The sequence below is a fragment of the Martes martes genome (assembly GCF_963455335.1).
Source record: "Martes martes genome assembly, chromosome: 8".
Lineage (NCBI taxonomy): Eukaryota > Metazoa > Chordata > Mammalia > Carnivora > Mustelidae > Martes > Martes martes.
The window spans coordinates 42,131,271-42,158,745 of record NC_137895.1 but is presented as its reverse complement, the minus strand read 5'-3'; the positions used below and the strand labels follow the sequence as shown (position 1 = coordinate 42,158,745).

The 27,475-nt window shown below is 41.4% G+C and overlaps 1 long non-coding RNA gene across 2 annotated transcripts; it reads left to right on the top strand.

Annotated features, from left to right (window-relative positions):
* Window positions 1–14,406: 14,406 nt before the first annotated feature.
* Window positions 14,407–27,159, top strand: LOC308347618. Of its 2 annotated transcripts, XR_013967263.1 has the most exons (4): window positions 14,442–14,567; window positions 14,857–14,985; window positions 18,108–18,196; window positions 25,978–27,157. It is a non-coding gene; the product is annotated as an uncharacterized lncRNA (long non-coding RNA). The 2 variants fall into 2 exon arrangements; XR_013967262.1 differs by lacking the exon at window positions 18,108–18,196 and having other exon boundaries at window positions 14,407–14,567; window positions 25,978–27,159.
* Window positions 27,160–27,475: the final 316 nt, after the last annotated feature.

Here is a 27,475-nt window from a genome sequence, read left to right as displayed (position 1 = left end):
CCCATGAGATCATCTGAGATGCTTGCCAATCAGGACAAGCATAGAAACAAACTTTGCCTCACAGGTTTGTCTCTGACCAATTCTGTATGCGCTGGCAGTGAACTGTAAACCTCTCTACTGTATACAAAGACCAAGCAACACAAACTATTCTGTGTTCCACCTGTTAAATCCCAAAGGCTGAAAATTCCTGAAATGTCCAGACCCCTCTGCAAATGCTTTGAGCAATGTTATTTCCTTTGAGGGCTACTATATTCTTTCATATTTTAAGCAATTTCTGGTCATGGGGATTGTTGCTTCAGGATAACTATGATTACATTAGATTCATCAAGTTCCAGACATAGTACTTGCTAAAGTTACTTTTCTGAGGAAAACTAAAAAGACTTAAGTCATTCCTATGTCTTAGAGGAATTAAGCTGGCTGGTTGTATTGTGGGAAAGTTATCTTTAAATAATTTGTGTATAATGTGAAAGAATGATTTCAAGGAAAAGTTAATTTTTTTTTCATTTAGTAAAAAATGCTCTAGGTTTCTTCTGCCTGTCCACAGGAAAATGCAGTCAGTTGATTTATTTTTTAAAGGTACCACTTATAGGTCATATGCCATTACATGAACAAAATGCCAAAATTTCTGAAAGAATGAGAACTATGGTTTATCTCTATCTTTATTCTTCTATTTACAATTATCATTTTATTCTGTATTTTATTTTTTTTCATCATGATCACTGTACTCTTTAATCCCCATTACTGATTTAACCCATCTGAACATCATTTTATTAAATAAAAAAAAAGAAAGAATCTGGGGGGAAAGATTTTAAGAATACCTATCAGTTGGTTTTTTACTGCAACAGACACCCCCTCCTAGAAGTTCTTGCAGATTAACTTTGAACCCCTGAGTCTTTACTCTTTTCTGTTTATCCAGCCAGAAGAATATATTGCTGTTATAATTGGTTCTCTTTTTTTTTAACTATAATTGGTTCTTTTTAAATAGTAGTTGTCAAAAAAAAAAAACACAAAAATTAAAACAACTGGACCAACTATTTTATACCTAGGGGTCAGTACTTCATGGATCATCATTTCTATTTTAGCCAAATTAATCAAAGCCTCAGTAAAGAATTATGTAAACATTGCTTGTTTAAGATAAGCCAACATTAACTAAGACCTGCAGAACTAGAGAATTAGTGGAAACTTCATATTGATATAAACAGCTCTGAAGGCTGGTAGAGAAGACAGCAGTCATCCATTATCAATTGTTTTGATAACTGATAGCCAAAAAAATAAAAAGATACATAGAAACAACTGAAGACCAAGAAAACATTGACAGCCTGGGGGTAGAGGTAGTTCTAGAAACTGATTTCAACAATTTCAAATCACAATTTTTTATATTTCAAAACATTTTATTAAGAACAAAGTTTCCTCAAAAAAAAAAATATCAAAGCTTTTCATTACATTTATTTATAATGCCTTACTAGTCAAAAGGGAAACAAATAATAAACATCTTTATCTTTAGGGAGCTTTTAACAACAGTTAAAAACAGTTTTGTAAAACTGAGTTTATGTTTGTCCATGTTTAATTATTTTAACTTAGATGCCTGCAAATATGCCATACCAAGAATATCAGCCTTAAAAATATCAGTAACTGACACATCGGTTAGTAAAATTGTGTTTAAAAAATCATATCTCGGGGCGCCTGGGTGGCTCAGTGGGTTAAAGCCTCTGCCTTCAGCTCGGGTCATGATCTCAGGGTCCTGGGATCGAGCCCCGCATCAGGCTCTCTGCTCTGCGGGGAGCCTGCTTCCTCCTCTCTCTCTACTTGTGATCTCTGTCTGTCAAATAAATAAATAAAATCTTTAAAAATAAATAAATAAATAAATAATCATATCTCAATTCTTTTTATTTTTTAACTACTTCTAAATTATCAATCACGGAAGTGTAGAATTTCCTTCTTGCTCTTAGATTTTTAATATATTGACATAAGAAAATTAAGCATTCCCTCCTGTCAAATATTAATACTCCATCTTGGAAATAAGCTGCTAAAGGAACTAGTACAATGAGGAGTATAAGCTTACCCCAATTTTAAACAAAGGCCAAACCATATTTATGAAACAGATGGGAGAGCAGAATTGATGAATACAGCTTTCTAAAACAAACACAATCGTCTTGTTATTTTCTGTCATTACCCACTGCCCTCAATAAGAAAAAAATTTCCTGACAGTCCATTTATACACACCTTTAAGCAAGAATTTAAGTACTTAACTACAGAAAGAGTATCCTAAAGAAATCTATGCCTATAAAGATAACTGGTACTTCTATTCTGATTTTAAATAAATATTAGAAACACTAAGATAAACATCTGGAGTTCTTTTGTCATGAGTTTTATTTCCAGCTGCCAGATAGGTCCATATAACAAGTATTTCCTTTCTGGGTATCAGGTATTTATTTCTATAAAAGGATCTTAGCTGTTTGAATGAAAGAGACAGATAGAATTGCTACAGTCCCAGATATGTGTATCTGTTTGCTTTTACAGTGGCACAGTTTCTCTTGCCTGTTTTTCTTTGTAACCAGTTAAGACCATTCGAGATCATTCTGCAACTCCAAAATTTCAAAGATGCAACTGTATTGCACCAAAAAGCAGCTGAATTCAAGTGGCTCATTATTTAAGGACAAGGAGTCAAATTCATTCAGGCAATGAACAAACAATTCTGACTGAATTCAACTGTTTATGATTCAGTGTATTTTCTTTTTTAAAGAGCTGGTTTTCTTGGAAACCAATTCAGTTTTTTTACCCCAAAACCATTTACACGGGTAGGTCTAAATTTTAACAGAGTAGTCAACAAAAACTGTATGTATACAAGAGCTATTCATTGACAGTACTGAACTACATTAAACACGGATTTTTCTATTTAGATAAAATTCCTGGATTGCTATAAAGAAGTCTCATTCACCCTAACTTCCTTTAAGAACAAGGACAGATTTTCACACTGATTTAAATCAGGAACTAGTTTTGTCAGAGGTTTAAAAACACTTTGGAAGAATACAGGTGGAATTATACACGTGGCTTCCACAAAAATAAATGTTAGTAAAATCATGACCCCATTCCTCACTAATCAAAGAGAAGTTATAATGAGAAATCTTACTCAGAAAACAGTAAGAGATCAAATTCTACTGTCAAAGCGTGATTTTTTTAAATAGTTAAAAATTTAAAAAAAATTTTTTTAGAGGGGGTGAGAAGAGACAGAGAAAGAGGGAGAGAAAGAATCTTTTTCTTTTTATTAACATATAATGTATTATTTGCTTCAAGGGTACAGGTCTGTGATTCATCAGTCTTACACCATTCACAGTACTCACCATAGCACATACCCTCCCCAATGACCACCACCCAGCCACTCCATCCCTCCCACCCTCCTCCCCTCCATCACCCCTCTGTTTGAGAGAGAGAATCTTAAGCAGACTCCACACACAGTCCAAGGTGGGGCTCCATCTCGAAGGGCTCAACCTCACGACCCTGAGATCATGACCTGCACCGAAATTGAGAGTCTGACACTTAACTGACTGAGCCACCCAGGCGCCCTGATTCTTAAATAGCTAAAACATGACTCACACAAAAGAACGAACACATGTTAACTCATATTCAACTTGTTGATGGGGGAGCCTGCAGAATGGAAGCTGCTTCCAAGGGCATTTGGGGACTTGGTATTTATACAAATTTGTAAAAGAGACTGTAGGAATAAAGGTGCTAGGTTAAATACAAAATCGGTTAATGTCCTACAGGACAATGAAAACATAATCTTTGGGGTTATCTTTTCTACAAGACATAAATCTATAAATCATCATGTAACCTCACAGAGTCTAGGCTTTGTTGGTGATAAACAATATGTCAAACAAAAGGTATTTTTCCTTGAATAATTATATAATCCTTGGTGGCATTTTAAATATTTCTCCAAATGTGATACTGATAGAACACCCCGTCCTCTTTTTCCTTTACTTTCACGTTTGGGATTATTTTTCTTGACACCTCTGAAATTGTGCTTAAAACAAATCAAAATGTACTACACAAAGAGCCATTATTGAAAAGCAATTCCCAAATCTGAGAACCTGCAATTTCTGGAAATGAACTTTAACTTCCTTTCTTCTCACCCCTGATTTGAAACAATGATTCTTTAACTTAGGAGTCACTGTGTCTGCCTCCCTTTGGTCTCTCCCCATCCTAGAAAAAGCCTGCAAGTTTACCGGCAAAGCCTTTGGGTCCTCTTCTGGCACAAATTGCACAACTAGCTTTCCTATTTTTGGAAAAAAAAAAAAATTACCAAACTTTACCATACTAGCATTCATTACCTGAGAGAAAAATACTTCTTTTAACCTAAGTTAAACCTAAGTACTTTCCCTCTTGTCTTTATGGTCTACTAGTGACCATCTGACTATGAGAAAGCCAATGCTATTCTCCAAACAAAATGATCACTCTGCCTTCCACTTCCTCCTAGGTCTTTTTTCCAATTCCAAATTCTCTTCTAGGTGCTTTTCAAATATTCCTGAATCTGGTAGATTCCTAAAACCCCAACAAATATTGACCCGAGGGCCCGGTGTTCCCACAAATACTGAAAGAAATGAGATTACATTTTCCCTTTGTCCATTTCTACCTCCTGTCAGAGTAAATGATTAGACTGTAGCAACGAACAGGTTCAACATGGATGGAAGATAAGAAGACTCAGAAGAGAATTTAAATGAAAAATAAGTAGTTAAAAAAATAAGTACTTGCTCTTAGCTAAGGATTTGTCATTTGTTGAATGTATTGCATTTGTTTGTGTTTTCCTAATGCTCCTGCTCTGCTGCAGGAGTGTAAGGCCCCAAACTCAGAAGCGTGGAGGGCCTCCGCCTGCCCTACACACTCACAATGCATCCCACGGAGACCAAAGTGAAAGGGAAGGCCTAGAATGTAAATGTCTCATTAGCCTGGGCCTGGGCTCGCTGCCCGGCTCTGACTGGGTTCCCAGTGACTTCTTTTAGGCATGAGGCCAGGACTTATTTTTATGTTAGATCTTGAAGAAGTGGATTCAATTCCCACAAACCCCGTGGTACCGTGAAAACTTTAGATTCATCAGCACAGACTCCAAAAGGGGTGTGAGCAGAAGAGTAGCCAGAAAGAGAAAGACAAAATGCCAAAAAGACACTTAATGAGGTACAGAGCCGTGCTCCTTTTGATCAGAACAATCCCAGTTTTGATCTACCAGTCAATCTCCGGAGCTAAATTCCCACACCAGCTTGAAATAATTAGCTCCCCGAGCCTCCAAAGGAAAACCTCCAGTGTAGAAGGCCATGAAGGGGGAGAGGGCCATGGACAGGGAACTTCCATGTGCTGATCGTGCACCACATTCCTATCCCCATACCCACCGCTTCAGTTAATTTATGCTTCACATCAACCCCATGAAGAAGGACAAGAAACAAGAACACTGTAGTCACTGTGTCATTTCTCTTCAATTTGAGTTGAACACCAAGGACCAAGCTCGTCATCATCTCACCCCTGCAGGTCATCTGACCCCCGTCAGGTAACCTCAGCTGGCAGGTTAACTGGGGTGCAGTAGCCAGACCTCTGGGGTCAGCAGGCAGGAACCCGCTGCATGGGAAGAAAGAGCATACACCAGGGAGCCCAAAGCCATGAGTGATTTTGTAGCAGAAAGGAAGTTATGTTTTTGAACACATACCAACCAAACTCTAACTGGTGAACCTAAAAAGCTGAGGCTATTTGAAGAAAGTGTTGGGAACAATGAATCAAAAGCTTTCTTTACTGCTCTCCATTCCCAATAGAAGCAATGACGCTCGGCATTTCCATTCATTCCTCTATCCGTGATGTTTACTGAGAGGCTGCTTTCCAATAGATATCATTATAGGGTCCACGCATCAGTGAATAAGACAACAGCAATGACAAAAAGGCTTGTCTTCCTTATTAAAGTAATATTTGCTTATTAGAGAAAAATTACAAAAGGGGAAAAAACTGAAAGGAGAAATCACCTGAATCCTCCCAAACAGAAAAAAAAATGTTAATTTTATGGTGTACATACTTTCCATAAACTTATATATATAATTACATATAATTAATGTGCATTATATATAACAAAATATATAATATATAATATCAATATTATATTCTCCCTTTAGACCTATTTTTAGCATGTATAAATTCACACTATTTTTCCTAAAATGATAGTATACTGTACATTATATTGTATCATAACTGCTTTTTTCACCTGCCATATTATTAGCCATCATTCTACAGGTTACCCTCTGATTAACGGCTAATTTCTACATTTCAAAAGTAGAGCTAGGAGCGTTGTTTTACAAATCCTAGCCAGTGGGCTAGCCTCAGTAGACAGGAGGAATACAAAAAGGAAGACTAAAGGCTTCCCCAAGTCTGCTAGCTGGGAGAGTAAGTGCTACAGCTACCACAGCTCCCAGCTGACCACAGGGAGGCAGGTGGGCAGCACCGTGAGAGTGGCAAGCACTAAAGGCCCTAGTTTATAGCCCTGTCTTCTCCTGGGCCAGGCAGGGGAGGGACAGCAGTTCCATCAGTGGGTGTAATAACACACGGTCCAGGATACTTGACACTTGCATCAGGCTCCTGGGAGGGAGGCCAAAGGGGAACTGCGTGTGGTCAGGGCTCTTACAGGGAAGAGCAGGGCAAGTTTGGGCTATCTGGCCCATGCATAAGTAACCTGCTATTTTTCTTCCACATTATATGTTACTAAAAGTCAATCACATTCTTGTTATTCATCTTAGCACTGATGCCTACATTCAATCTGGTACACTTTGGAAAAACTGCAAAACTTAAGGTCTAAGTCCTTAATAATTTCAGAGAAGTCTGGTGTCCAAGGAAAGAAAGTCTCCTTTCAAGGTGGGATTTGCCTGTGGGCACCAGTCCCCACACAAAGAGGAATTATTCCAGAAGCCAACCATGGCATCATTTTTAATGACTATCTTTTATTCAGTCCTATCGGCATACCAAAGTCTATCAACCATCTTTTTTTGAATATTTTATTTTCCAGTGTTTTACTATAACATTCCTGCAATGAACATCCGGTTGGCAAATGTTTGTTCACTTGCTTTATTATGGCCTTAGGATAGACTCTTTCAAGTAGAGTTGTCAACTCAAAAGGTATATATAATCTTATGACTTTTGAAATGAAAATACCAAATTCCTCCCTCAAAGAAGTTTTACCCATCTTTATTCTCACTAGTCCTGTGTGGAGGTATTTACTTCTCTACAACTTTTTCTACATTTGGTAATACCATAAAACAAAATTGATTTGATTTGTGAGAAAACAATTTTATTGTTTTCCTTTGTATTCCTTCATTACTAATGAGGACAAAGATATTTTTATATGCTTATTTGCTATATTCTTTTGTGAATACTTTGCCAGCATTCTTTATGCACTAAGGATATTAACCCTTTGCGTTTATCTACTTTGCAAAGAATGAACTTTTATAATGTACATACTACATATGTAATGGGTTTTTTTCCTCTTTGCCCTGTAAGTCATTCAAATGATTCCTTTCTTCCCTCACTGGCTGCACTTATGACTTTCCTAATCCTATTTCTAAAACACCCTACCATCTTGAAAGAGCTCAGTATATAACCCATGACATAGAGGACTCATAGAGTTGCAACAAGCATTTCTTTTCAAGTTGTATATTTTAGCCTCATGGTTTTCACTTTTTTGACTACAGTTGAAATAAGATATTATACATTGCATTCAATACTCCTCCTGTGGATATAAATGTAAATATACATATCTAAGTATGTTAAGTAAACATATATAACATATAAGTGTACATGTATAATAGAAATGAAAGTTTTATAAAACAATACTATCCTTAATACCCACCTGTCTACTGCTCTTCTTCCTTTCTTCTCAGGCTAATTGAGACCGAACTAAATTGATTCCATGAACCATTAATAAGATCCAACCCACAACTGGAGAAACACTATAATAATTAAAGGTGCTTTGGATCTAGGAAGAGATATAAGCATGAGTCTTCCCCTAGAAGACTCAAACTAATATTTTTGGAGTCTAATTAATTAACAATAATGATTATTATTATCATAGCATTCTCGGGTGCTTATTATGTGCTTATGAAGTGTTTTGCATGCAAACCCTCCTGTGTTTTCAGTAAAGGTGGGGATTATTACTGTACCCATTTGACAGATGAGGAAACTGAGGAAGAGAGATCAAGAAATTTGCTCAGGTTCCCATGGCTAGTACATGATAGGACCACATTTTGAACTAAGCAGCCCAATCTTAGAAACCTTTATCTTCAACTCTTGTGGCCTTCCACTCACCCTGCTTCAGCTGGATACAAGTCTAGGGACACTGACTCCTAAGGGTAGAAGAAAACTATCTGCAAAAGTTAGCGCCAAAGCTACAGAAACATCTGATGGTTCTAATAAGTTGTAAGACACTGGGAGAGAGAAACTTGATGATTCTAATTGGTCATAAGACACAGGCAGAAGAAGATTGGGGAACAGTGAAAGGTGACCTAGTTTCCGCCCTCAGAGTAGTTGGAAACAGTTTAAAAAGAGTCTGTTGTGTTCCCAAATCTTTTCTCTCCCTTCCCAAGGAAAGTAGGTGGAAGAAACACGAAGCCTATATAAACCAAGGTCAGAAGGAATATTAGAACAGCAGGGCTGGTTTATCTGTCAGACACTGGACAGAAATCTGAAATGAAACTCGACCCTAAACACACACATGCAGATATCTGTCCATCCTATTTCTTAAAAACACAGAACCTATAATCTTTAATGGACTGTGTACGTAAGGGTAGAGGGGAAGGGAGCTACAGTCTGAATTTGCAAGGTGAGAACAGCAGCAAAAGCTACTCCATGAAAAATGTGTTCTTTATGATGTTAATTGATGCATCAACACCTTGCTGCCCTGGTCTTCACAGAGTCCAGAATTTGGGTTTTCCTATGTCACCCACTACAATCCTCTTTTCCTTTCCTTTGATATTTTACTATTCGTGCTTAAGTCAAAGACTCAGCTTGTTCTACTGGAGGAGCATTTGGTTTGTTGGTAAAAGGGCACCATGGAAGTGGCAGGAAGTCCTCATGATGCAAGTCTTTAAAAACTGACACAGTGATTCAGGGCAGCATTTAGTAACATCACAACCAGGAAGTCCTTTTTTAGATCTAATCTGCACCCATCGTGCTGCAATTTATAAATAAACTTTAGCCTCTCACCTCAGCCCCAGAGTCCTGGATGCCCAAGCAAAATTTAAAACAGTAACTGAGTGCACACCAAGCCCAGGAGCATTCATTAATTTGCATACAGTGCATTGTGAAACTCAGATAAAAGATGCCACATTTGCAGGAAGCCTCAGGAATTTTTTTTCACAAATTAGTCCCATAATTAAACTCCTGCTAGTAGTAATTGCAAATACTTACTTCATTACAAAATAATTCCTATTCAGAAAAGAAAAAGATGCAGCTCCTCTACTTATTTTATTGTTGAACGGACATGCACAATGGATTTTTATCTAAAAACTCAGGGCACTGAGCTCTTGCTGAGATAAAGTGGGAACAATGCTGAGATAAATTAAGAGCAAAGCTTTCAAATCCCCTGCAGTGGAGGAAAATGTGCTTCGGCTTCCCAGGTGTGGGTCAGAGGTGGGCGGACTGGGTCTGTGGTTGCATATTAACTCCCTGACCTCCACAGACAGCCAGGTGACAGCTGCAGTGAGGTTTCTTTGAAGTGTGACATTCTTGCGGCACTTCAAAGGGCCCGGGCCTCTGAGGTGAGTCTGTTTGTCCGCCACACCTGGTACCTGCCAACCCCGGGGAGCAGCTGGCCCACAGGAAGCTCCTGAGAACCAGCCCGGATCTCTCTAATGAAAACTGCACGGAAGAGAGTAGGGCCCTGAGACCAATCAAGAGCTTTGAGCTCTGTCCTTTTCTGAAAAACAATGTCTCCTCCACTGCGGTCAGATCTTCGCAGCTCAGAAATGGCCAAGTATGGAATTCTGACTGGAAATAGTGGAAATCAAACCTTATTCACACAGGGAAGAGGTCTGAGCAGGGAGGCTTACCTAAAAGTGAAATGTGACCAGAATGCTAAGGCTGTAAACTGCTGGGAAAGGTAGGCGTGAAAGAACCACAATAACTGAAGACAACTGGCCAACAGGAGCACACAGAGGATCTAGAATAGAAAACTAACCCTGGCTTCAATGCAGGTTGATTAAAAAGCACAGAGCCTGTACCTTAACGTCTTGCTCCGTCGAGTCACCATAAGGGATCACCTTCCCATGGCAGTGCTCAGCAACCAGAGTTACGGAATCCCTGCTCTGTACCGACGTGTGTCGGTATGTTATGAAGGTGACCAAACGCAGTACTCCTCAAAGAATTCACCGTCTGGTGGAGATTATCAGCTATAGAGCTCCCTGTCAGGCATCTGGCCTCTGAGAGCAGACATCTTTGGGTTTGAATCAGAGCCATCCCGTTGGCTCACTGAGAGGCATTTATACCCCAATAAACGTTATGTGAATAAGATCTCTCTCTCCTTCTCTCTCTCTCTCAAAATATCTTACTGTACTATACTCACCCTTCTACTCAGGAGGTGAGATGCTAACACAGCGAGGCGCAGCTCCGTGAATGACGCAGGCATCGCGGCGCTCCCGCAAGCTACTGCTGACGTTCTGATGATTCGTCAGAAGGACGATGGGCGGCTTCCTGCCTGTGGTTGACACCGTGGAAAGCGAAACTGCGGATGAGGGAGGACGGCTAGATCTGCACTCACAACCTGCTTGTTCCTTGAAGGGGAAAGGACCTACGTCTGGTGTTTGTGGTCCGGCCGAGAGGGCTGTGACCGTCCCAACACGAGTCCGCCATGTAATTTTCGTACGACTTCTCGCGGGGAAGCCAGTGTTGCAGACCCCACCCCGGTGAGTCGCAGCAGAGAGCTGGAAGGTGCTCCTACTCATCCCAACCCACGGCAGGCACCGTGCTCAACTCACGGGCTAATGACAATTAGATGAGATCGTGAACGTGACGCTCTTAGCAGACTGATGGGCACATATTAAGGACTCAATGTCCACAGTTCTTATTGAGATATAGGCATTGTCTGGTGCACCTGGGTCTCTCCGTGGGTTGAACATCCAACTCTTGGTCTTGGCTCAGGTCTTGATCTTGGGGTTGTGAGTTCAAGCCCGTGTTGGCTTCACACCCAGTGTGGAGACTACTTTAAAAAAAATAAATAAATAAAATACATACGTACATACATACATACATACATACATGCATAGGTATTGTCCCTGGAATAGCAAGTGATTATTTTTCATCAGCGTATCTATTCCTATCATTGAGCCCACCCACATAATGAAAGAGAACTGCGGATAAGAGAAGGCAGAGGGTGAGGGCCTTGCTTAACTTTGCATCCTTGCACATATTAGGGAGCACTGGAAAGAGCATTGCTTTGGAATTCAGATAGACCTGAGTTTGAATCCTGACTTCACAACATACTCACCAAGTTACTCAACGTCTGTCTCAGTTTTGCCATCTATAAAATGGAGAGAAGGATTGTAAAAAATAGACATAATGTATATAAAATACCTAGTCCGAAGCCTGGTGTACCCAGGCTAGTAAGATACATCATAACTCCAGCTTTCTCTGTTGGTTCTTCTTTGTGCCTTTTATAGATTCCTTTTCAGCAAGTGCTTTGTAAAATAGCAAAGGCCTTGAAAATTGGCTGTAAAAGTAACATAGGATCACATGCTAACAAACATCATTTTTCACCAGAAAGAATGAGTGCACATAATTGTTAGCGAACCCAGTGTGTCAGCATATCAACCATGCTTCTGACAGGTAAGATCACAGGTAAGTCCAGTCCCAGCCAGAGTGGAAAAATAGCATGAACTGACTTTTTTTTTTAAGACTGATCTATTTATTTGAGAGAGTGCACATGTGTGTACCAGTGAGGGAAGGGGCGAAGGGAATCTCAGGCAGACTCCCCACTGAGTGCAGAGCCCAGTGTGGGACTTGATCCCATGACCCATGAGATCATGACCTGGCCGAAACCAAGAGTCACACATTCAACCAATTGAGCCATCCAGGTGCCCCAGGAATTTATTTTAATTAACACACATCCTTCCCTTATTCCCACTAACTCCCCCCAATGACTTTGTCTTCATTACCAACCAGGTCTTTTGCGCACGCACACACACATACACGCCTGCATTCTTGGGTCTAGCCCCCCTCTTCTTTATATAGGTAGTCGTATGTGGCACATTGTGATGGAAATGGCCTGAACTTTGAGGCTAGACACAATTAATGACTTCCTAAAAACCAATCTCCCTTTCAAACTGAGCCAGTTTTTCTAAGACCCAACCCAACCTTTCCTACCAACTTTGCCAAGGCATGTATGGTCTCTCACCTAAACCTTTTAAAATACTTCAAGACTCCACTGCAGTGCAGTTCTCCTCTGTCCGTCCTCTCAGGGACTGCCACAGGAATCTATACCTGGTATTTTACTTACTCCCCCGTGGAAGAACAACCCCATACTGTGAATATGAAAGCTATTAATATTATTGCTTCTGCTACCATTATAATGAAAGCTTATCTTTATGAAAGCATTGTGCTAAGGGCTATCAATACATTAGATTTTTATTTCTTCCAACTATAAAGTAAGTGTTCTTTTTCCAGTTTTGCAAATGAGAAAATTGAGACCAAGTTTGGGTAGCCTGCCCAAGGCCGTAAAGCTAGAATATTGCAGCTCTGGGACTACAAACAGATTATTCATTCATATATCCATCTATTCATTCCCTCAACATTCAACAGATAGTTACTGAGTATATACTCTGTGTCAGGCAGAACCAGGTGTATCAACAAATGAGGTGGATGCCATTCCTGCCCTAGAGGGATTTGTCTTCAGTCTGACACCAAGTCCTGACTCTTTTTTTTTTTTTTAAGATGTTATTTATTTATTTGACAGAGAGATAGAGAGCACGAGTAGGCAGAGCAGTGGGCAGGGGGAGAGGGAGAAGCAGGCTCTCCTCTGATCAGAGAGCCCAATGTAGGGCTTAGTACCAGGACCTGGGATCATGACCTGAGCCGAAGGCAGACCAGACGCTTAACCGACTGAGCCACCCAGACGCCCCACCAAATCCTGTTTCTTAACCACTAAGTGTACTGTCTCCCAAAGTAGAGGCTAAAGAGGTGTCCTGGCATTGTAGAATATACACTAACCTGGAAAAGGACTCATAATTTGACTTACCTAGAGATAGCCTGAGGTTCCAAATCATCACCCTTCATAAGCTAAAGGAAGAACTCCTAGAAAGGAGTTCAAGGTCTTCAAAGGAAAAACGTTCAAGCTCTACTCGATTTGAGTACAGTGGGAAAAGTCAAGATCTGTAAGTGTCAGCCACTCACAGTTGACCACCCTCCTTTTCCAGCACAAGGGTCCATCCTGCCTGATGGAAGGCATTTCTAGCAGATACTTCAGTTAATTTCTTTTTCAGGCTGGTTTGCCTCATTTCTAAGATTGTTTCTGTATCTGTCTCTCCCATTCCCAGCCAGGCCAGACAGGGAGGCTCCTACTCAGTATTTTAGTGTGATTTTAGAAACACTGAGAAGCTAACTACTATCTCTTCCTCTAGGGCCTCTGCACTGCACATCATTAGCAACATAGAGACTATAATTTGACAGGTGCCCTTAGGAAGGGAAACTCCCCCACAAAACCGTAGTAATTCCTTACATATCCCAGATGCATCAGTGTTTCCTTCCACCCTCAGTGAAGATATTTTAAATGTAAATACTCTTCTAAGAGGCCATATTCACACTAAGAGCCCATCTTTTCCTGGTGCCATTTGAGGGCGGGAGTAGTAGGGAAGTGGGGGTAGAGTTCCTAGTGGCGGCCAGAATTGAAGGAGAATTTGGAACATAAGGGAGAAAAACACTGAAGACAAACCCTGCCCACATCTTACTCCCTATACCAAATTTGGGCCTCATTTTCAAAATTACAAGAGCCTCAAACCAAGGGTAACAAATTGAAATATAAGACCCTATTTTATGTCCTTACACTTCACTTACCACATGTACCAGTAGATAAAAATCTGACACATTTTAGAGGAAAAATATATAATTTCCATGGTACCAAACCATCAATTATTTTTCTAGTTTTCAGAATATTTATTGTAACGTTCTGACATGCATATCATTTTAAGGAGACAACTCAAGTTTCAAAAAAGAGGCATTCTATGTAAGAGTCCATAGGAAAATATAGCCTGTCTTCCACAAATAAGATGGGTTTCACTTAATATTCATTAAAGTGTGACTTGCTTTCAGCTCATAAATCTTGAAAACCACTTCTGGCCCCCTGCATTCTGTTTTCATTGGCTAACTCTCTTTTTTCTTTCCCTCCACACTTTATAGTTTGTGTTTAAATATGAGGCACAGCTGGTTTTGCCCGTGGGGGTTTCTGGTTTGGTTTTACAAGAAAACACAGAACAAAATCCTCAAAGAGTTACAACAGGTGTTCCATTTTCTCCTCAGAGTGAAACAGTACATTGTGTGATGACGAAAAGCGAATGAAAAAGGTAAGATGATGAACTACCCAATATAGCAGGACAGAAAATGTGAGATGTGGCTGCTCAGCTTTAGAGCAGCTGCCATGTTCTGCATCTTTATAGACGCACTCAGTCTGTGTGTCCCCTTTAAAGAAATTACCAACGATAAGGACACAGACTTGAAAACGAATGTCCACTTTCTCAAATTGGAGAGAGAGTGTGTGTGACAGGGCTTGGGGGTGGTGATGGCAAGGGGATTCTTAACAGATAGCCTATTTTAAGCTTGTATATCATATTTCCCTTTTTGCTCCCATGGCAGGTATGGACTAAGAATACTCTGTGTGGCCTAATGACCAAACAAATCAAGTTCCTCTCAAGCAAGAGCCGTGGCAGAGCCAAGGATTTGAGCATAAAGGACACTGTATGTTAGAACCAACCTTGAGAATAGGTGAGTGATACCCTATACTGTGCTTAATTTTCAGAGAGTTCTTTTTTTAAAAGATTTTTATTTATTTATGTTAGAGAGAAAGAGAAAAGGAGAACGTGGGGAGGGGCAGAGGGAGAAAATCTTCAAGCAGACCCCCCACTGAGCACAGAGCCTGACTTGGGACTCCATCCCATGACCCAGGAGTTCATAACCTGAGCTGAAATCACTAGTTGGACACTTAACTGACTGAGCCACTCAGGTGCCCCCAGAGAGTTCTTTAATTAAGGAAAGTAATAGAAAGAAGAGTGATGATAATGATAATAGCTAGGATTTATCAATTGCCTAAAATGAATCAGGCACTGTTCTAAGCATTTTACTTATAGTAATTTATTTAATCCTGATAACAACCCTATGTGCAGGTGTAATGGTTATCACCATTATCTGTATGAGGATCCTGAGGTCTGGGAGTGAAGTGACTGGTTCATGGTCACACAATGAACAAGGAATGAGCCAGGATGAAATAGCAAAAGATGGAAGTCTTTGGACAAGCTTATAACTGCGTACCATGGGGAATGTTAGCTACCCTCTTGTTCAGTGTTGTCTGTAGTCAGGTAGTAAGAAACACAGGTTATTTGGCCATCCAGGAATCTTAAAAGGTCTTTAGAAGTGTTAAACCTATTCCAAAATCTCCAATTACTCTGCCCACACTAACCACTAATTACAGAAAATACCAATAAACTTGTTCTATGTTCCTATTACTATTTCCAGTGCTCTAAACATATTATTCATGTAAGCTTCTCATAAACCCAACGAAATGGGTACCATCATGATCTCATTTACAGATTTGGAAACTGTGGAATGGCAAGGCTTAAAAATTTCCCACATTTAGACATACGGAATATGGTTTTTCCAGGATTCTAACCTGGGCTTTTATGGGTTCAGAACTTAGGAAAAGAACATACCTGTTTCGTGCACTCTTCCTTCACATAAGGAGCACGTATGTGTTGAAGGATTATCAACAATTGTTGTCCAAGAATGTTTGTTGAACTAGTTGACATTATCAGACAGGAACCTTGATACTCAAAGACCCTCTTGTTTCCTGATTACACATACATTTTCATTCATTTTGGAGCTGCAATGTCTCAAACGAAGAAATAATTACACGGAGAGAAATTCTATGCTCCTACGTAGTAGGCTCTTATTTACTCTGTATTCTCCGTGCCTGTTGGAAGCCCACTTGTTGTTTCAAAGCCTGGCATTCCCTTCTCTGGAAGACATCCCCGCTCACTGCAGTGCACAGACTTTCTTATCCCCTCCTGTGTGCTCTACAGCCAGAGCTCTTCAAACTTTCATGTGCGTCCAAACTACCTGGGGATCCTGTTACGAGATAAATTCTGATTCAGTGGGGTTGGGATGAGGGCTGAGATTCTGTATTTTTAACAACCCAGGGATGAGATTCTTGCCCAGGGACTACACTGAGTAGAGCAAAGCTCTGTATCACTCCATTGGTTAAAAGGGTTGGTTAGCACCCCACTCAACTTGCCAGGCTGTGAGTGGGCAAGAGCTCCTCCTTATTTGTCTTTTTACCTTGCACAACATTCTACTTTAATTATTTTGAAGCACCCTTGATATTAGAGGTTCCTCACCACAGTCCTATGGGATCTGCAGAACCAATCTTATTATCCTGGAGGAAAACTGGGGCTTGGGGAACTTGAAGAGCTTGCCCAGAGTCACCAAGTTATCCCAAGCTCTTGCCCATAGTCAGGTTGTCAGGTTTAATTTGCTCAGGTCCTGCCTTGTGAGCCTACCATCATTCTTAGCAGTAGGGCATGGGTGAATGGACATGAGTAGACACGTTGAGTGGTCACAGCGACTGGGGAGTACCTGGCGGTTGGGGTACAGGACTTGTAATGGCACCTGCACAGGACAGTCCAGCATAGTATTGTCTCACCCAAAATGCCATGAAGGGAGACTCACAGAAGGCATTTAGTGTACATGCGATCACTAAGCTGATGCTCAAATCTTGGCTTGAATCTTTCAGCAGCAGCAATGCAGCACAGCTAGTGGTTAAGTGGGACTTAGGATCTGCCCCCTGATGGCTCTTTGACCATGGCCATGTTAGTTCACCCCTTCTCTGTCCCTTCCTCTGCAAAGTGAAGATGCTAATGATAGTATCTACTTTACCAGGTGGCAGGAAGGTTGAAATAAGAAATTACATATAAAGTATGCAATGAATTCTCAAAAACCACTAGACATTTCATTATCACCATCACATTTTTTATTCTGCATGCTGTTCATTTCAAACAGAGTAATGGTTTGAAGGGTTAGTCATATCCCATCTAAACGAGGGAACAGCCATTTTGTCAAAGCCAGCATGGCTCACAAGGAAATGTTTGGAACCTGTGCCCCACAACACACACACACATACATGCGCACTTAGACAAGCACAACTGTTCTGTATCTCCCTGGATGCCCAGGACCCCCATTTCACGCCCTAATAGGGTTAGAAGTAGGAATAGCACCTGACCTGCCAGAGCTGAGTGCCCTAGTTTTTTCTCTTCCTTTAACACAACTCACTCGGTATATTCCTCTGAAACTGCTGTTACATAATCATAATACCCTCCCAGGAAACTTATCTGTATTCTGGCAGAAGCCGTATACTGATACCATATCTCGCTCAGAAAAAATTTCAAAAGGTCCTGGGAGGTGGGACTGTTACTCACTAATGTTGTATGAGCCCTCTTTCTAGAAAGCTCTTTTAACCTCAGACATCTGATGAACTCTTACTCATATTTCAATTTCACATATAGTGTACCCTGTGAGGTTTTCATTCCTCTAGCCCCTTGTCCTCGCCCCATCAAGGAGCCAGATCCTCTCCTCTGTGGTCCCATTACAACCAGCACCAGACCCCACTGCAGGGTATTGTTATTATTGCACTTCTCCACTCCATACTCAGCAAAGCACGCGCCCACCCTAACGCTTCCAAGCTCCTCCTTCCTCTGATTTATCTGGGGAAATCTGGAGCACAGGCTGCACCCCACTTCCACATTCCTGCTTGTTTACAGTTGTCTTTGAACCACTGAGTAATTGTCCCCAATTCCCATAACTTGATTATGCAGAGCAAAATCTCTCTAAATTTCCAGACCACAGCCCCATTCTTGGAGGAGAGGAGGTCCACTGTCCAAAGGAGGAGTTCAATTCCAATTTCTAAAAATAGAGCCATCACACCTCGGTAAGTTATGTCAAGGTCCCCACGTGTGAAAATGGTGACATTCATTTTTTGTTCCAATAGCAATGCTCCCCTCCCTTTTGCCCTGATTTGTTCAATCCCCAGTTCAAATAATGCGTGGGTCCACATCCAAACTAGGCCAGGACTAGGCAGGGACTGCACCACATTCACCTTTACATTTCTGGGGGCTGCTATGCTGCCTGATGCAAAAAGTCATGATAGAGGAAGAGGATGTAGGCTCTGAGCCCTTTTGACAACCTCCCTATCACACCTCTTTGGCAACCAGTTCCCCAAATGTGGGAAATTCCAGCCTGCTGGGAACTTTAACTTGCCAGACCCTGAAGCAACCGGAAAGATGAGCTGTGGCAAATATAAAAGAAGATACACACATTAAAACGGGCCTTGCATTTACACTTTGATTTAGCTCTTTTTATGCTGTTCAAAGTGAGATCAAGACCTAAGCCAAGATCTAGAGTCAAACACTTAACTGAGACACCAAGACACCACTAGTTTTCCTTTTTTAATTAGTAAATATCTTGAGGGAGGTACTTTGAAACTGCAATACTGTTCTCCAACTTCCATGCACCAATACCTGCCACAATTATTACTGTAGTGTTCTAATGGTGATCCTTTCCCCTCATCCCTCTACTAATTGGAATCCTCTGTAAGGAAGAATTGTTCCTTTTCCTCAATTCATTTATTCAATTATTTGTCAATATTATTATGGGCTCATGGATATTTTCCTCTGACTTTAATCTAATGCTATCATTATTTATTTTGTTTTTCAAGATAACCTAGTTTTTTTTTTTTAAGTTGGTAAGGGAACCATTGGCTTGGCCTTTCTAAATCTTTTCCTCATCTGTAAGATGAAAATAATAATAATAATCATGCTGTTCTTCAAAGGTTGTTGCAAAGAGGGGTGCCTCAGTCGGTTGAATGTCCAATTCTTGATTTCGCTTAGGTTGTGATCTCGGGGTTCTGGGGTTGGGCCCCACACCCACTTCTGTGCTTGGAAGGGAGTCTGCTTGGGGATTTCTCTCCCTCTCCCTCTAGCCCCGCCTCCGTTTGTGTCTCCTCTCTCCCTCTCTCTCAAATAAATAAATAAATCTTTTTTTTAAAGGTCTTTGTAAAGATTAATAATGTCATGCATATAAAGCCCTTAGCTTATTGCTTAGCATCCAGTAGACTCTGAATGTATATTCGCCATAATGTCAGTATGATCAGCACATGAATATGTGTGTCAGATACAAACAGGATCCAGTGGCACAGTGAAGTGTTGTCGGTTGTGGAACAGATGTCAGGAAGACAAATCAGGCAGGAAATCCACTGGGGAGCGGGAGGCACGGGACAGCTGCTACTAACCGGCCACCAATATTGGGCAAATCACATCCCCATCTGGAATACTGTTCCTCATGGATACACATTGGAGGTCTGTCCAACTCTAACATTGTGTGACACTAACCTATCTTAGATATATGGAAAAATTTGGTAACTCCCACTAAGTGAGGGAACAAATCAATAATGCTCCTACAATGACTTGAAGAAGGGACTTTCACAAAAGCATAATGTAAGAATTTTTGGCCAGAGTAGAAACAGAAATGAGAAAAAGCAAGGAAAATGACACATCTGGCTATTTTCTTTTCAGGCTAGTGTTTCCATCTCCTAGTAAAACTCTCATGATTTCCCTGCATCTGAGTGTTACATGTGGTATTGTGGGGTTTTTTTGTTTTGTTTTGGATTTTTTTTTTTTGTCATTCCTTCAGATTACAAAGATAAGTGTATCGTTCATTTGTGTATCACCAGGGTCTGAGACAGTGCAGGTCACTTAGTGTGAGCTCAAAAAAATGTTGATTTTTTTTTTAAAGATTGATTGATTGATATGCCAGAGAGAGAGAGTGCACACAAGCAGGGGGAGAAGCAAGCAGAGGGAGAATCAGGCTCCCCACTGAGCAAGGAGCCCGACGAGGGATTTGATCCCAGGACCCTGCAAGCATTACCTGAGCAGAAGGCAGACCTTAACCGACTGAGCCACCCAGGCTTCCCAAAATATTTGCTGATTAAATGAATAAATCAAGCATGAACAAATCATTCAACATATGCATTACAAAAGAAGGAAAAGCATTTCATTAAAAGATAGCAACAATATAATCACTCCAAAGGAGGTACAGAGTAGAACCAGGCCAGGATGAAGGTGAAAAATTGTTCCTCATCTCACATGGGTTAAAAGGTCCCAGAGTCATGTAGAGGGGGGAGCTGCTACCAGTGTTCTCTCTCCAGCTCCCTCTTCGGAAAAAATACCCTTTAACACCAGGCAACAAACCTCGTGGGTGAATGAAAACCATTGGCCCAAGGTCAATGGCATCTGTGACAGGCTCTGGGCCCTGTTCAGGTTCCACATTTAGTGTGACTCAGATGTTACTCCCTCCCAAAGTTAAGGACATGGATTTGAACAATTCATAAGCACCTCTGAAAATAACTTCAACATGCTCCATTAATACCACCTCCAGACATACTCCAAAATTAAATCCTGCCTTGTTTGTTTTCCCAACACCTGCTGCTTGACTGACCAAACTGTTTCACACAAGCATTTAACCTACTCTCCTCTCATGGGGAAACGCCAGCTACAGGAGCTACACTGGGGAACTGCCTTACAGGCAACACGTGAAGTCCTGGTGGTGCTGCTGAACCACCTCTTGGATCAGGTCCAGGCTGAACGGGCAGCGAGCAGCGTCACACAGCGAGTCGCGCTACAGCGCAGGGGATGTGTCTGGGGTGATCGGACGCCATGTAGTCTTCACCGTCTTCCGAATGGCTTCTCTCCCACTACACTTACGGTGCTGACCACAGGCTCCTGGTACCTACTGTGCTTTCTGACATCACACGTCTGGCCACTTCTGTGACTTGATGCCTGGTACCCCTAGGTGAAGGGGGTCAATAGGTTAAACAGTAATCATCATCATTATTATCCCATAGTGTTATTAACATTTAATAAGATAATGGATTCAAAATTAGGGGTGCAACAAATGTTGACTTTCCTTCCCTTGTCCACAAACCTGTCTGAGCAGATCAAGGAAGAAAAGGAAAACAGGAAGTAAAAATGGTTAAGAATTAGGTTTTAAGTCCCATTCCCACTTCTCTTTTTTTCCTAGTTCAGCAGAAACTATGACAGACCAAAGAAGGTCAAAGAATCCTTATGTGGGGGACGCCTGGGTGGCTCACTTGGTTGGGCAGCTGCCTTCGGCTCAGGTCATGATCCCAGCGGCCTGGGATCGGGTCCCACATCGGGCTCTTTGCTCAGCAGGGAGCCTGCTTCTCCCTCTGCCACTCTGTCTGTCTGTGCACTCGCGCTCTCTCTCTCTCTCTCTCTCTCTGACAAATAAATAAAAAATTTAAAAAAAAAAAAGAATAAGAATCCTTATGTGGAATTGCAATGAAAAGTGTGATGAAATATTCTAAATGGCACGCATGTTCTCAAAGGAGTAGGCAATGCGGGGGAGAATTCAGGGCCAGTAAATGGGTCCTTTTCATGCCCAAGTTCTGTAGATTTTAGACCTTGCCAGGCTATTTCTCAGAAAAGTTATGGGGGGAGGGGTGGAGTATGGGGAGAAGAGGAGTGTTCCTACTCCAATTACAAAACTGTTTAATTTTACTTGCAACTCAGGAAACCCAGAACACAGAAGAGAGACCACTGAAAATTTCATACTGTTTCACCTTTTCACTGTCTTTACTGTAAACATGTGTCGTAGTAGGGATATTGATAGTTCACGACACAGTAAACACAGATGAGCAGTTCTGCGGAATTTGGGGGTGAGGGAGAGAACAGGACATGTACACAGCTGTAGCCCAGTGTCATCCCATGGTCATTATTTAATACAGATGAATTATAGAGTGCCACCAGCAGAAGATAGAAGAGATATGACCTTAGAAAATAGTGACCTTGCAAACATAGGCGGTAAGAAAAGCAAGGAAGTGATTACCACAAAAGTCACAATAGCTGTTACCTATAAGGGGGCGGGGTGTGGTCTCGAAGGTAAACAAAGGAGGGGCTTCTGGGCTTGCCATGGTCCATTTCTTGATTGAGGGGTGTTCATTTTATAATTATTCATTAAACTATATGTTTATGTTTTCTGTTTGCATATTCTGTTTCATAATTTTTAAAAGGTTAAAAAAAGAAGGAAAATAATATCCCTCCCATCATTAAGGGGGAAAAAAACCAGTTTACTGCAGAGCTTAGCACTAGGTAATTTCAACAACTTCCTCAGCTGACATCCATTTTCCTCCCATAGGTTGTTTTCTGGAAGAGAAAGAGGAGGGTGGATTTTTGAGGAGTCACAAGTAGACTGCCATTAACACTCCAGAATAGATGACTTACCACAGTTTTAGTACTAGAGTATGTTTGGGATAGATTTTTTAAAGTCCAATTATTCTAGAGTTAGAATTCAGTGAGGCTCCACAAGATACCAGAAAGTTCTCCAAGGGGTAGGCAGTATTCACAAGTCAGAGTCATCAGACACAAAGAAAGGGGATACAAATGGGCATATGAAATCATCAGAAAAAAAAACACAAAAATTTTAAGGAGTTATTAAGAACTCAGTTGCTCCGATTCAGGGCATAGCGGAGCCTGGGGGCCTGCATGTGAAGAAAATCCTTCCTGTGTTTGGCATCTGAGTGACTCACCCAGAAAACCATCCACTGCATGCAGCAAAGAGGAAATGAATCATGGAAGCTTCTGACCTTTGCCCTTGTCATCTCGCTACAGGGAAACCACCCACAGACAGTCTCAACAGGCTGGAGACAGGGCAGTCAAACAAAGCATACGAAAAATGATGCAAATCCATTGGCAGAAGAAAGCAAGATAATCAGGTCAGGAGAATGCAGCTGAGGGGCTGAGAACACAGAGTAAGAATTGATTTTCTGAGAAAACTTAGCAGTTGAACTGGCATCACAGACGATCTGGCAGTATCCACTGGCATGTTGTCTTAAGCAGTTATCTGAACATCTTCCACCATTAGCTGGGATGGGGGTGGAGAAGCACCATAGAGGGGAACAATGACCCAGTGCCCCCTTGGAATCCCCATCCTATGTTTGGTATTTAGAGAATTTGCTTGGCTTGCTTCAAGGAAGTAGACCAAACTCATACAAGTAGGAAAGTTGTGATGAATTTTTTTTTTAAGATTTTATTTATTTATAGGCAGAGAGGCAGGCACAGAGAGTGGGGGAAGCAGGCTCCCTGCTGAGCAGAGAGCCCGATGCAGGGCTTGATCCCAGGACCCTGGGATTATGACCTGAGCCGAAGGCAGAGGCTTAACCCACTGAGCCACCCAGGCACCCCAATTGTGATGAATTTGACAGACTCATTTACATTGAAGCAGATGGGAGCTAACTGTCCGCTACAGAAAGGCAGAGTTTACAATAAGTGGTGGAGGAGCCCTAACACAATCCGAAGAATTATCCACAGCCACAGTCCGGCATTCAGGTTGTGATTGTAGTTTTAAACAAACTCAGCACGCCTTCAGAATGCTAATCCAAAAGCCAAATATAGTTCATCCAAAAATGTGTACAGAGTAGAAAGCCAACACCCAGGAGGAGAAGGAAAAGCTCTCCTTGCTTAGGGTAATGAGCACAAGTGCTTCTGCGACAGCCTCTCTCCTCACCAATCAGTAGCCAGGATATTGGTGACCACCTGGTGAGCTGCCGCTGTCAAAGGCATTTCCCTCTTTCCAAGGTGAGCTTTTTAATGCAATTTCTCGCCTTATATGGGTCTACAAATAGTTTGGGGTCTTAGATACCTTGTTATAAAATAATATACCATCCCTCCAAGAAATTACCCAGGCCTTTGCCCCTGGAGTGAATTTGGCTAAGAAACCTTGCCATTGCTGGTTAGGAGAGTGGGAATTAGGTGCTCACATGCCACACAGCTTAACTCAGAGCTCTGATCTGGGAACTCAAGCCGTAGAGGACATTAGGACACAAATGGTGTTCAGGTCTGAGCGCAGGTTGGGGCAAACGTTTCCTTTCCCTTCCACCCTCATTTCCCTCTCTGGCCACTTTTGTATTCTCTCTTCTTACCCTCACCAACATTATCCCACTTTATTAAATTAGAGAAAGGAGGTTAGTCATTTCCAGGTAGGCAGGCAGGATTTCTTGGTCCGCACCCTATTATGGCCCTGAGCATTTACTGGTGGAAATGGAAGTGATTCAGTCTTCTCTCACAGCACAGAGGCGCAGTATGATCTATGAGCCTTTGAGTGCTGCTAAATGATTTACATACAATTGGTATCAGGGAGTCCTGCTATCATCTTCCCTCTTCCTTTATGTACTTCCATCCTAGCAGTATTTTCAGCTAATGAGCTAGTATATTTTCTGTAACTACTGTAATAATTTTTTTTAAACAGCTGCCATCTATTCAATACTGACTGTAAGCTAGGCACTCTGCTAACGGTTTTATAGACATTAATCCTTTTAATCTTCATAGTAACCATAGCATAGAGGTACTATTTCTATCACTACCTTATAGGTGGGAACTATAAGTTAGAGAAATTGTGTCACTTGCCCAAAATGAAGCCAGCTGGTAAAGGAACCAAGATTTAAGCCTAGAGCTGTTCCACTTTACAACCTGAGCTCTTCACTATCACATTGTATGGGTCCTCTAAGGCTGGGGGCAGGAGAAGAAACAAGTGAACTATATTTGTTGCCACACTGCCTGGGGTCACCTTTTCCTTACACTCGGGTATGTAATCATAATAGGCAGTAGAGGGGAAACATAATAAAGTCTTATTTCCATGCGGACATCCTACCTGTCATCTGCACATTTTCTATATTTCTTTCTTATGTGTAAGAAATGAGAAAGGAAGAAACCTAGCATCAGAAGTGCTAGCAGCCTGACTTCCCTCTTCCTGGATAATGGGGAATTTGACCTTTCTGAAAAGATGATCTTTCAAGCTTGACCAATAAAAGCCCCATCAGAAACACCTCATCAAGCACACGTTGAAAGAGACCAATTGAGTTCAGCCTCTCATTTGGAATTCATCTTCTGACCTTCTGCTGGGAACAACAGTAAAGATAATACAAATCACTCTCCCAGCTTCTACCTCCATTTTTAACCTGAACTAACCTATCAACAATGTACAGAGCATCTGTCATATGCATTGAGATTAGAGCAGTCGTTGGGTAGCAATCATGGAAGAATTAAACAGTCTGTCTTTAATGAGTACATGTTCCCCATAGCTTGGCATTTGGGAGCTGGTTTCATCTATTGATGACATACAGTATAGAACAGTTGGTTTCTGATTCCAGAACCCACTATATTCAAAACAACATTTTTTTAAAATTAGCAGATTAGAGACTCAGGGTTTCTTTTGACTAATCAGGGTTCTGACTCCAGGAATGGAGAAAGGACATTGCAAAGACAACTCAATGTTTAGATTTTAAATGAGTATCCCAGTAGTTGGAAATCTTCCAGGGAAAACTTAAATCTTTGGGAGAAGGGAAAGGAATCATCTTGATTCTCGTCTGCTGATTTAGTTTAAACCCCATATCATATCAGGAATTTTTGTCCTCAGGAACACGTGTTTTAGAATCAGACAGATCTGGTGCAAGCCCTGATTTCCCACACTTACTATCTCTAACTTGGGCCAGTTTTTTAACCTCTCTGAGGAGCCGTCTCCATCTATAAAATGGGTTGTGAGAATGGAATGCATCTTCTATGTAAAAGACCAGCACAGAATGAGAACTCACTATATGGCAACTTTAAAAAACTGACATTCACATTGCATTTTTTCCAGTCAACCAATTTGAAAACTAGATGCCAAAGATGCAACTGCCTGTGCAAGATAAGGCAGCACAATAAAGACTCACCACCAAAACCCTGGCAGATTTTGCTAAAGGAAGGAGGAGGCATTTCTTTCCAAGGAATTTCACCCATCTCACACTTCCCATGGACCTGAAAGGGGAAACCCAGTTGAGACACCAATGGATGAAGATTGAAAACTTGCCCTTAACTGTGGCAGAGTGAGAATTCACCAAGATAATCAACAATAACTGGCTTCAGAGAAAAAGCCTTTTGAATTCAAACCCAGCTAATTGGCAGAAAAGAGCAGGTCAGACAAAGGGAGCCGGGGTTCCATGTGGAACTGGAATCTGAGTTCCAGTTAACCCAGATTCATTAAACAACTTAAACCAAATGACTTGAACCATGGAGATCGCTTACATACAAATCTCTGGATCAAATAACTTCTTCCCAAAATAAAGCCGGTGGGAAACTTTCAAGTAGAGTTTGATAATCTCAAAACAAAACATTAATGGCAATTGTTACATGTTTTATCCCAGCTGTCAATCATATCATAGACTTGGCATGGGGAGAATCACCAAAACTTGCCCAAATTAAGTTTCATTATTAGGGATGTATAATTGATTTCCTAATGAAACTGAGATGCCCATAAGTAACGTAACGAAGGTAAAGAAAAAAAGCAAAAGCACCAAAAACTCCATTCTGAGCCTTATTGATTAGAGTCAGATAAAACAAAAATGTAAACCAAATCTCAGTATACAAGTCAAAAGAAATAAAATGGGGGAGGAGAAAGGGGAAGAGTAAGGAACAAAAATGAGCCAAAGAGACAATTGCCAAGTTCTCACAGCATCTACAGAGAAGGGGAGGAGCAAACATAGAAGCTGACAGGAAAAGATTCGAGAAGGAAAGTGTGGGAAAATGTGAAAGTGCCTTGAGGAGGAGCCAAGTTTTAGTGGGTGGGAGAGATGAAATGATAACATCTGTTGCCGCCTAAGCTCTGAAGGGAAGAATCAGGAGTCTCCTGAAGACCTTTGAAGAAAGGAGAGGGCTCCCGGAAATGGGGCAGAGGCCACGCCGTGTGAGCTTCAGGTGGGAAGAGCCTCACTCATCACAGCAGTGGGCTGAAGACTGTGATTGTGAACAACATAATAATAATAAAGGCTTTTCTCACCCCTGCATAGAGATTTTTTTTTCCTTCTGAGGTAATCTGTGTGGAGAGTAACTCCCACATTTCTTTCACAGCTGCTCTTATCTGCGGGGAAGTGACATGAATGGGTTAACCTGGTCACCGCTATAGAACATGGAGGGGGGTGACTGAGAGGTGGTGGGGCCCCACCTCAGCTGACTCAGCTAGGTCCTGGCAGCTGGAAGCGTGGAGATGTGATATACAGCTCAGCTGGTCCATCTGTTGTCTGAGGGCTCTGGTGACCTGTCTTCCCCTGAGATTCAAGAGATTACCACACACTGGCAGCGTCCCATACTTCTCAGCTCCC